Genomic DNA, 11257 nt, shown 5'->3' with positions numbered 1-11257 from the left:
ACTTAAACTTCCAGTCACAGTGAATCAGTGTGTGTCAGTGAATGCATCATGTGTGCTTCATGGCTCCATCTAGTGGACTGATAGTAGAAGTAGAGCAGCTGATGGCAGCTTCCTGTGCCTCACACTGCTGTCTGACTGCATTCAGCTGATATTTGGACAGCACATGATGGAAAGGAGGATTTTGGTTTATGTGCACATGAATGATTTGTGTTTCCTCTGCAGGTGAAGGTAGAAAGTGTGTGTGAGCTGATGTGAATTGAGCAGCATGGATCAGTGTGAGGACAGAGAGGAGGGAGTCCCTCCCTCTAAAAGCACTCTGTGTGGGGAACATGAGAGCCAGACCAAAGCTCAGAGGTGAGATGACCATCTCTAACTGTCCATGACTCTTCTCCATGTCACAGCTCAGCACTCACATCACTGCTCCATCATTATTCACACTCATACCTCTGTGTGTGTTGTTTTAAAGCCCAGAGCTGTGGGGCGTACCAGGCTCAGCTGGACATAACCCTGAAACTAATCCAGAACCTGGACCTGAACCCAGCTGTGTTTCCTTAAAGAGCAACGACTCAAAGGATATTATTGAAAACTTTAACAAAAGACTGTTATGTGACAAAGAGTAAGTAAATTATTTTTATGAGATTGTTCATCATGTCTTTAATTTAATATTTCCAGTTTTTCCTTCCTGTCTCATGAAGCTGTTACATTTATTGTTTTTCTTTTAGGATCAATAAGAGGCCAGAATCTCCTGGACCTGAACCCAGCTGTGTTTCCTTAAAGAGCAACATGTCGAAGGGTTTTGATATAGACTTTAAAGGCTGTTCTTCTGCTGCTGAGAGGTAATGTGTGTCTAGATGTTGTTCCTGACTCTCTATTTTTGAATAAATCCTCATGTTTAATATCAGCTCAGCTCTTTTTCACACACATTTCTATGTTGGTATGTGAAGCGGTGTGTGTTGGAGTGTTTCCACAAACACAGCAGTCAGAGTGGAAAGAGTGGCTGTTGTAGGAGGTGTTTGTGTAGTGAAGAGGCTGAGTGTCTGTAGGACTCCAGCTGCTCCAGCAGGTATCTCCTTTGTGCTTTGCTTCAAACACAGTGTAGGGAGGAGCTTCCACTCAGGTGTTTCAGGTGTTGCTGGATGGAGGAGGACAAATAGTTTTTCCCTTCAGTGACACTTCAGCAGCTCAATGTTCTGGGAGATGTTTGTCTTTATGAAGGTTTATGGATTCTTGTTCTTACTTTGGTTAAACTGAGCAATACATTTTCCATCTAACATTTAAAGTAAATTTCCAGGTGAATAAAAGATCTGCAGCTGCAGCCTCTGTGATGTTTCACAGTCTGAAAGTAACAAATTCAACCAGAGTTCAAACAAAGGCTTAATATACGTGTGTGTTTGATATAATGCCAACAAGTACAAATAGGTGTTCTTACAGGTCTTAATCACAGAGGTCTGATAAGTCTGGTGACTTTCACACTCAGCAATTTTGCTGCCTTTTATTTTATATTGGCCTTTTTAAAGCCCTTCAAAGTCTCCCACATTCATACAGAGCTTTTAACACCAAACTCCTTTACAGTCCTTCTCCTCTCACACACGATCACACGACTGATTTGTCTGCAGCAGCTGTGTTACTGCTAGTATTGTATTATGTGTGTAATCTCCTCATATTGTTCCTGTGGTTTAGTTTGACTTCCTTCTGCAAACTCAGCTGCTCTGTTGCTGATACACGTCTCCATGAATATGATTGATCAGATGCTGCCAACACCATGTGTTTCATGTGAGCGCTCAGCTGAAACCCTGGGTTGACTTATCGAGTTAATAACAAGCTTCACGTGACTGTGAATGCTAAAGTGAATCCAGATAAAGGAAAGAGACCCTGCTAATGTTGGACTCACTTCTTAGTGTAGATCCCAGGAGGAAGTTCAACATAGCCATTCTTTGTGCTAGCTCGACCAAACCTGAGACCACAGTGCAGGATAATGATTATCATCTGTCTCTGTCAAGGACATTTAAAATCCACAAATAACAAAAATAATTATATTTGATCTTTAAAAATCTCTTTTCACTTAAAAAAGCATGAGCACACTGGTGGATTACAGAAACATGAAAACTCGTTAACAGTAAAGTTAATTTAGGCGTAAACAAAGTGTCAAACATACTGTTTGACACTTAGAAGAAGGACTGATGTTTGTGTTAAAATACCCTGTTAAAGCTGAAATACTGATTCAACTTCTTTACTCAAGTAAAGGTAAAAGAGTACAGGCTCTGAAATGTACTCACAGTATTAAAGTAAAAGCTCCATTTTTGAAGGAAATTTCTGCCAGTTTTTGAGCAAAGTTACCTGAATTTCTACCTCCAACATTAATATGAGAAAATTATCTGAACTTTTATTCTAATAAATTTAATCAGCTTGAACATTTTGTAGCACAAAAGTAGAAAAAACTCAAAGGGAATAAAAAATAGCTCCGTTAGCAGGTTGTAGCGGCTTTGCCTCAACACCTAAACATGAAAATGAGTTTAGTCAAGTATTAAAGTGGGATTGAAGAGGTGAGGAAACCAGAGATCAGGTGTTGTGGTGCAGCATGGTCACAAGAATCATTTAGAAATGGGTCGAAATATTTTCTCTTCTAGGTTTACTGCTCTCTGTGTGCTTAGAAAACTGTGAGGTACAAGTAGATTTGACACAAGTTATAATGGCTGATTTCCATATAACGGTGGAATACAGGGACTTAATCGTTAAGTAAGAAGAAAGTTTGAAGCCTAATCTTGAAAGTAGAGATAGTGTCTGTCTCCTGAATCCAAACTGGAAACTGGTTCCACAGAAGAGGGGCCTGAAAACTGAAGGCTCTCCCTCCCATTCTACTTTTAAATACTCTAGGAACAACAAGTAGGCCTGCAGAGCGAGAGCGAAGTGCTCTAATAGGGTGATATGGTACTACAAGGTCATTAAGATAAGATGGGGCCTGTGATGAAAGATTTCTAATTTTGTGATTAATGCTTAGTTGTAGCTTCATTTAAAGGAAGAAGAGGTTGTGAATTGGAGCCAACACAGGAAGCCATATGTGTAGAGGAATGCGGTGACATCCGGTTTTAAACAGACAGACTGGCGCTCTCTCTTTCTTTCTCTCCTTTTATGGGAATGTCTGCATTTCTATACATACAAAGTTATCTCCTGTTTCAGCTGACAAGCGAACAGTTTCTCCTTTTAAGGAAAATTATCAGTTCCATACATGCCACTCCTACTGCTGTGGAAACTTGCTTTAAGTATAAATAAAGGACATTTTGGATGCCCTGGGCGGTCTTTCCTCTCTGTCACATCTGTCCTGCACACGTTGCTGCAGGATGGATCGGGCGATGAGGGGGGATCGTCCATGTGTGCACATGTAAAAGATATCTTGAGTCTGAGTTCCTTTGCCTTCTACAATTTCTCCTCACAGCCTGATTATTTAAGACCTTGTATGTGAGGAGCAGGATTTTGAATTCTGGATTCAACAGGAAGCCAATGAAGGGAATAAAGGAGAAATATGCTCTCTCTTTCTAGTCCCTGTCAGGACTCTTGCTGCAGCATATTGGATCAGCTTAAGGCTTTTCAGGGAGTTTTTAGGACATCCTGATAATAATGAATTACAGTCGTCCAGCCTGGAAGTAATAAATGCATGAACTAGTTTTTCAGCATCACTCTGAGACAGGATATTTCTAACTTTAGAGATGTTGCACAAATGGAAGAAAGCAGTCTTACATATTTGTTTAATATGTGCATTGAAGGACATGTCCTGGTCAAAAATGACTCCAAGGTTCCTCACAGCGTTACTGGAGGCCAAGGTAATGCCATCCAGAGTAAGAATCTGCTTAGAGACCATATTTCTAAGATTTTCAGGGCCGAGTACAATAACCTCAGTTTGATCTGAATTAAGAAGCAGAAAGTTAGCGGCCATCCAGGTCTTTATGTCTTTAAGACATTCCTGCAGTTTAACTCATAGGTGTGTGTTATCTGGCTTCATGGACAGATAGAGCTGGGTGTGCTATGTCTTCTGATGATGCTGCCTTGGTGATTTTAACATCCATGTCTGCTGTGACTCTAAACTTCTGGTCAAGGACTTTTTAAATATTATTGACTCTTTTAACTTGACCCAGTGGGTTACTGGTCCCACTCATGAAAAAGGTCACACACTAGACTTGGAGCTTTCCCACAGGCTGGATGTGTGCGTCACTGAAATATCTGAGTTGTGCATCTCCGATCAGCTTCCTGTGTTGTTCACAGAGATGGGCAGTATCTGATTAATTTTTTCAAGTAACGAGTAAAGTAAGGGATTACTATTGCAAAAACTGTAATTAGATTACCGTTACTTTCCCATAGGAACGCTGCGTTACTGCGTTACTAAAACCGTGATTTTTTGCGAGAATGTCTCACGACAGTGACGTAAGCGAGTGCGCCGTTAGTGACAACAGCTGTGTGCAGATCAACAGTGGATCATATATCGAGTGCAGGAGAGAGTATGAGCGTGCAGCGTTTAAAGCGTGGAAGCACTGACCTTACTTTGAGTTTGATTCCATAAAAAGTGACAAAAACATTAGCGTCCGTTGTGCGTGGGAAGAAAACTTCTTTTTACAGCGAAAAAAACCCTAAACTTCCGAGCAAGCACTGAGTAGCTACGACGTAATGGGAAACTCACAGAGAAACTCACGGATTCTTCCATTGACCGCGGCACACCTGCACCAGGGTAAACGTCCGCCTACCCCACTCCTGCTTTACAGGTGAAAATAGAGCAACAGGACCGCTGAGTCTTTGACTTTATTTATTTTCTGCTGTGTTTTACTTGCATCTATTTGAAAGACTGAGTGTAAACACAACAAATATTTTATTTTATGTGCTGGAATGTGCAGAAAATAGGTTTAAATGTTAAACTAATTTATTCAAGTCAGAGAATGTTGCATATAATTAAATTTTTGCTTGATGCATAAAGTTAAAAGATTAAAACTAATAAAACAAGTTAAAAAAAGAGACTTTTCCATTTGATTACATTTTGTATGATGGATTATGCAGAAAAAGTAGAATTGGGCTGAAAGGTCTATCGCTTTATCACCTATTCAGGTTGTAAATCGTGTTTTTAAAATGTGACCAAGTAACTAAGTAACGAAGTAACTAATTACTTTTGAAAATAAGTAATCAGTAAAGTAACAGGATTACTTTTTTGGGGAAGTAATCAGTAATTAGTTACTGATTACTTTTTTCAAGTAACTTGACCAACACTGGTTGTTCACTCTAACTATGCGCCGCTCGGTAGATAAGCCGTGCGCCTCAGCGCGTAAAAAGCGAGCGCTTAATGCTCTAACAGTGCCGCTTTTTCTGCTGCCTTTATGGACTCTGGAATAATGAACTCCAGCTGTTAAAGTGTTGAGGACCTTTCGGACTTTCTTCATTCTACCTGCACTGATATTTTGGACTCTATTGCTCCGTTCAGGACTCTGCGCGCTCAGCATTTATCAGAGCTGTGGTTGAATGAACATACGCGCTCCCTTAGACGTGACTGTAGACGCGCTGAAAGGAGATGGAAAAAGGACAGATTGTATGTTTCTCTACAGATTTTAAGGACTTTCTGTCTTTCTGCTCACCAAGAAGCTGTAAAACCTGCAGACACAGTTTGTCTTAAACTTAGTGTCAGTAAACAGTCACAGGCCTCAGGTACTTTTTAATGTCCTCAATCGTTTTCTTCGTTGACGTGATAATGTTGGAGTCATTTCTTCACCAAGTATTTGTGATGATTTTTTAGCATTTTTAACTACAAGCTTCTATCTATTAGGACTCTTGTCTCGCCGACTGCTGCCTCAGATCCGAGTCTTTCTCCTGTGTGCTCAGCTGTCTTAGAGCAGTTTGATCCCGTCTCCCTTAATGACTTGACTGCGGTAGTTTGTAACCTAAGATCATCACACTGCACCTCTGATTGTCTCCCCCCAACTACTCTTTCAAGGATTGTCAGGTTGGAGATCGGCCTATAATTAGCTAAGACAGCTGGGTCTAGGGATGCTTTTTAATAAAGGTTTAACTACAGCCAGCTAGGGATGGGTACCGTTTAGATTTGAAAACCTGCTAAATCAGAATCAGTTGCTGATGGTGGCTTTTTTCTTTTACATTAATCACGTATAATCTTAACTCAAAGTGAACATAGACTTGATTGAAGTAACTCAGATCAGCCAATTCAAAATGCTAATTCAATCGACTCTGAGTTCATGGCTAGACTCAGTTTGTTGGCCCTGCACCTTAAAACTATTCCCTGTTTGTCCCTCATGTTTTTTGGATATTGTTTTCACATCTTATGTCACGGCTAGCGGGGTGAGCCATGTTGAATTTAATAAAGGACCCAAGATGCCGACACTGCTGTGAAGTGAGTGAGCTTTATTGAAACGGTGAAGTGCAGTGGAGATGGCCTGTGCAGAAGCTAAGATAACCTCTACTGAAAAACTAAAAAACGAACCTGAAACGTTAAACGGAGACACGGGGAGACAACACAGACGAACCAGCAACAAGCAGGAGAAAACAAAGGGCTCATATACACAAAAGAGCCATCAGGGAATGAGAAAAGGGAGACACAGCAGGATTCATTGGACATAACCAGACAACGGGAAGCAAAAGTAGACACACTAACATAGGACATGGCACTGTCAAAATAAAACAGGAAGTGAACACAGAGACACAATACTAACACAGTACAGAGGGAACACAGAAACAAAAACCTCAGAACTAGAAAATCTTAATCAGAATGAAATTGTAACAAAAGACAATAACAATCAAAACAAAACTACTGAGTGTACAGACTCGGGACATACATCGGCTCAAACTGTGGTCATAAATATTTTGTACTTGTAAATCAGACTGTGTAGTTGTGAACTGAGATTTGTAACATTGTGAAACAAAATATCTGAAAAGTTTATGTTTTTGCGTTCATTGATTTGTGTGTGTAAAAATATAAAAAATTTAATAAATGTAAGAAACATTAGAACTACTTTTGCTGACACAAAGGTTGGCGAGCACTGCAAGTTGGCACTTTAAACCAGTCACTGATATAAGAATAGAATTAGAATTCAACTTTATTGTCATTGCACATGCACAGGTACAGGGCAACGGAATGCAGTTTGCATCCATCCAGAAGTGCTTAGTGATATAGATATATTACAGTATATATTAGCAATAATGTAGATATGTAAGTATATTACAGAAATGGGTCTATTATGTTATAATGTACATGGTATGAAGTATGTTGTGAATATTCTATAACTATAGTTATGTACAGGCTGTAGTGAGTACAAGCTATGTACAGGATATGAACAGGATATAAGTATGAAAAACTATACAGAATATGAAATAACTTTACAGAAATCTGAGATATACAGCTATACAGAAATGGGAACTATGCAAGTTGTAAACAGTTGTAGGGTTAAAAATTATCGTATGTACAGAATGATTATTTACACAGAGCTATACAGTAGTGCAGTTAAGATAAGTGAGGGTGTGGATAATTTCTACAGAGGCTATATAAAGTGCTAGTGGTTGTGAGCATATAAAGAGAGCACCTTGTTCCAGGGCATCTGAGCATGGAGGGAAAGCTTTATGCAGGAGATGGTAAGAGCTGTTGGGACTAAAGAAACTGAGCAGAAAACTACAGACATCTGGAAACTGAGTTGTTAATTCTCAGTGGGATCAGCAGGACTAGCAAAGCTTCACCATGACAGTCATCTGATTGACTGAACCCATCCAAACATCACTTCATGGACCTTTAGCTTGTGTCTGTGTGTGGACAGACATAACATGAGCTAATTATTCATTACTCCTCCACAGAGTGGACCAGCAGAGAGCAGAGGTTTCCACTGGTCAGTCTGCACAGCAACATCAAACACACCTGGACTCTGTGGTTATGGTTTGTAGTACTACGTTTACATTTGTTCTTTTCAGTCACCTCTATGCTGCACTTTGTCGACCAGAGGATTGTCAGTGTGTCCAACATAAATCAGAGTTTGGGCTCCATGATTTCAGTCAGATTGGGGTGACTGTAGCTCAGGAGGTGAGCAGGTCAGCTACTAGTCAGAAGGTTTGTGAATCAAACCCTGGCTGGCAAATGTACTGGGTAACGTACTAAACCCAAGCTGCCCTCTGATGCATCCATCAGAGTGTGAAAGAAAGTATTTAAGCATAGAACAATGTGCTTAGTTGAATGAGGCATGTTGTATAAACTGCTTTGTGTGCACAGAGTATCAAAGAGAGCTATATAAGAACCAGTCCATTTACCACTGGGTAATTCATATAGTCTTCTTTTCCAGCGGCTGGAGGACAACATCACCATGTTTGTGAAGAACGAGCTGAAGAAGATCCAGAAGGTTCTGAGTCCAGATCACCCAGAAACTTTAAAGAGCCAGATGGAGGATGAGGAGATGTTTGAAGGTGAGGATGAAGATGAAAGAAAGAGCTGCAGAGAAGCATTTCTGAAGATCACACTCCACTTCTTGAGGAGACTTAAGCAGCATGAGATGGCTGACCATCTGCAGAGCAGTAAGAGAATTTCTCTAAAGACTGAATATTGATCTTTCCTAATAGCTCAAGAAATGGACCAATAGACATTCATCCTTTCAGGGTACTGAAAGGCTATGATATTTTGTTATATAATATTTTTTTCTGAATTTCTTATTTTCAGAAATATTTGCTTCACTCCGTAAACGTGAACTTAAAGCCCAACTGAAGAAGAAGTTCCAGTGTGTGTTTGAGGGGATCGCTAAAGCAGGAAGCCCAACCCTCCTGAATCAGATCTACACAGAGCTCTACATCACAGAGGGAGGGACTGCAGAGGTCAATGATGAACATGAGGTCAGACAGATTGAAACAGCATCCAGGAAACCAGACAGACCAGAAACAACAATCAGACAAGAAGACATCTTTAAAGCCTCACCTGGAAGAGACGAACCAATCAGAACAGTGCTGACAAAGGGAGTGGCTGGCATTGGGAAAACAGTCTTAACACAGAAATACAGCCTGGACTGGGCTGAAGACAAAGCCAACCAGGACATCCAGTTCATATTTCCATTCACTTTCAGAGAGCTGAATGTGCTGAAAGAGGAAAAGTTCAGCTTGGTGGAACTTGTTCATCACTTCTTTAATCAAACTAACGAATCAGGAATCTGCAGGCTTGAAGACTTCCAGGTTGTGTTCATACTTGATGGTCTGGATGAGTGTCGACTTAATTTGGACTTCAACAAAACTAAAATCCTGACTGAAACCAGAAAGTCCACCTCATTGGATGAGCTGCTGACAAACCTCATCAGAGGGAACCTGCTCCCTTCTGCTCGCCTTTGGATAACAACACGACCTGCAGCAGCCAATCAGATCCCTCCTCAGTGTGTCGACGTGGTGACAGAGGTCAGAGGGTTCACTGACCCACAGAAGGAGGAGTACTTCAGGAAGAGATGAGGAGATGAGGAGCAGGCCAGCAGGATCATCTCCCACATCAAGAAAGCTCGAAGCCTCCACATCATGTGTCACATCCCAGTCTTCTGCTGGATCACTGCTACAGTTCTGGAGGATGTGCTGGAAACCAGAGAGGGAGGAGAGCTGCCCATGACGCTGACTGAGATGTACATCCACTTCCTGGTGGTTCAGGCCAAAGTCAAGAGGATCAAATATGATGGAGGATCTGAGACAGATCCACACTGGAGTCCAGAGAGCAGGAAGATGATTGAGTCACTGGGAAAACTGGCTTTTGATCAGCTGCAGAAAGGAAACCTGATCTTCTATGAACCAGACCTGACAGAGTGTGGCATCGATATCAGAGCAGCCTCAGTGTACTCAGGAGTGTTCACACAGATCTTTAAAGAGGAGAAACAACTGTACCAGAACAAGGTGTTCTGCTTTGTTCATCTCAGTGTTCAGGAGTTTCTGGCTGCTCTTCATGTCCACCTGACCTTCATCAACTCTGGACTCAATCTGCTGGAAGAACAACAAACAACTTGGAAGGTGTTTCAAACAAGAAAATCTTCAAAGAAATACTTCTACCAGTGTGCTGTGGACAAGGCCTTACAGAGCCCCAATGGACACCTGGACTTGTTCCTTCGTTTTCTCTTGGGTCTGAAGACTAATCAAACTCGTTTGCAAGGCCTGATGACACAGACAGGAAGTAGCTCACAGACCAATCAAGAAGCAGTTCAGTACATCAAGGAGAAGCTCAGTGAGAATCTGTCTGCAGAGAAAAGCATCAATCTGTTTCACTGTCTGAATGAAGTGAATGATCGTTCTCTAGTGGAGAAGATCCAACAGTCCCTGAGATCAGGACGTCTCTCCACAGATAAACTGTCTCCTGCTCAGTGGTCAGCTCTGGTCTTCATCTTACTGTCATCAGAAAAAGATCTGGATGTGTTTGACCTGCAGAAATACTTTGCTTCAGAGGAGGCTCTTCTGAGGCTGCTGCCAGTGGTCAAAGCCTCTAAAAAAGCTCTGTAAGTTATGAAGTTTTTATAATTTAATTTGGTTGGTATGTTATGGAAAAACACACTGCCATCAACTTCTGTTTTGTTTTTGTCAAAATCACTGTAATATAATCACTGTACCTTTATATACATGTGACTTGTATTAATGCTGCTGCCCTCTTGTGGCTAAAGTGTAATTATGTTATTGTTATTAGGGAGGATTTGAGAGTAACATGCCAAGTGAGTCAGCACCTTCGCTTTAGCTTAAAAAAATCCAAATTCTTACATCATCAGTTATAGTTGCATGTATTCATTATCATAATTTAACCTTTAATATTGATGTCTTAAATTTATTTTGATTAAACTAGCAATAATTTTATGGTTGTATTAAATAAATACATCATTAATGAATTATTTATTTTAGTAATTAATTAAAAAAATATATTGATAATGAATTATCAGTTAATTTCATTTAAAATAATTCATTATTTATTTATGTACAATTCAAATGAGTTAATTACATATTTAATCAATTATTGGTTTGTTTTCTATTTTAATTATTTTACTGACACATTTAATGAATTATTTAATGATGTATTTATTTAATTCACGTTGCTACTCCTGGCCCTGCATCGCTGTTCATAAATACATTTTATTTGTCAGCTTCACCCATCAAAGTCAGGGGGCGGGGTTAATGCTGATCAAGTCAAAACCATTGCTTTGGTCTGGTGGGGGTTCTTTTAGTGGGCTTTTCTCAATACTAAGTAGGCCTACACACCAGGGTTTGGACATGTGTGGACCCAAACTATACTTAA

The 11257-nt window shown here is 40.3% G+C and overlaps 1 pseudogene; it reads left to right on the top strand.

Moving 5' to 3' along the window:
• Nucleotides 1-233: 233 nt before the first annotated feature.
• On the top strand, nucleotides 234-10476 carry LOC147336561 (protein NLRC3-like; annotated as a pseudogene).
• Nucleotides 10477-11257: the final 781 nt, after the last annotated feature.

The sequence above is a fragment of the Aulonocara sp. 'chitande type north' Nkhata Bay genome, linkage group LG3 (genome assembly GCF_057382095.1).
Source record: "Aulonocara sp. 'chitande type north' Nkhata Bay isolate Kocher_YH1m ecotype deep benthic linkage group LG3, A_spYH_male_GT1.1, whole genome shotgun sequence".
Lineage (NCBI taxonomy): Eukaryota > Metazoa > Chordata > Actinopteri > Cichliformes > Cichlidae > Aulonocara > Aulonocara sp. 'chitande type north' Nkhata Bay.
The sequence above is the reverse complement of the archived record's forward strand: the minus strand, read 5'-3'. Positions and strand labels throughout refer to the sequence as shown.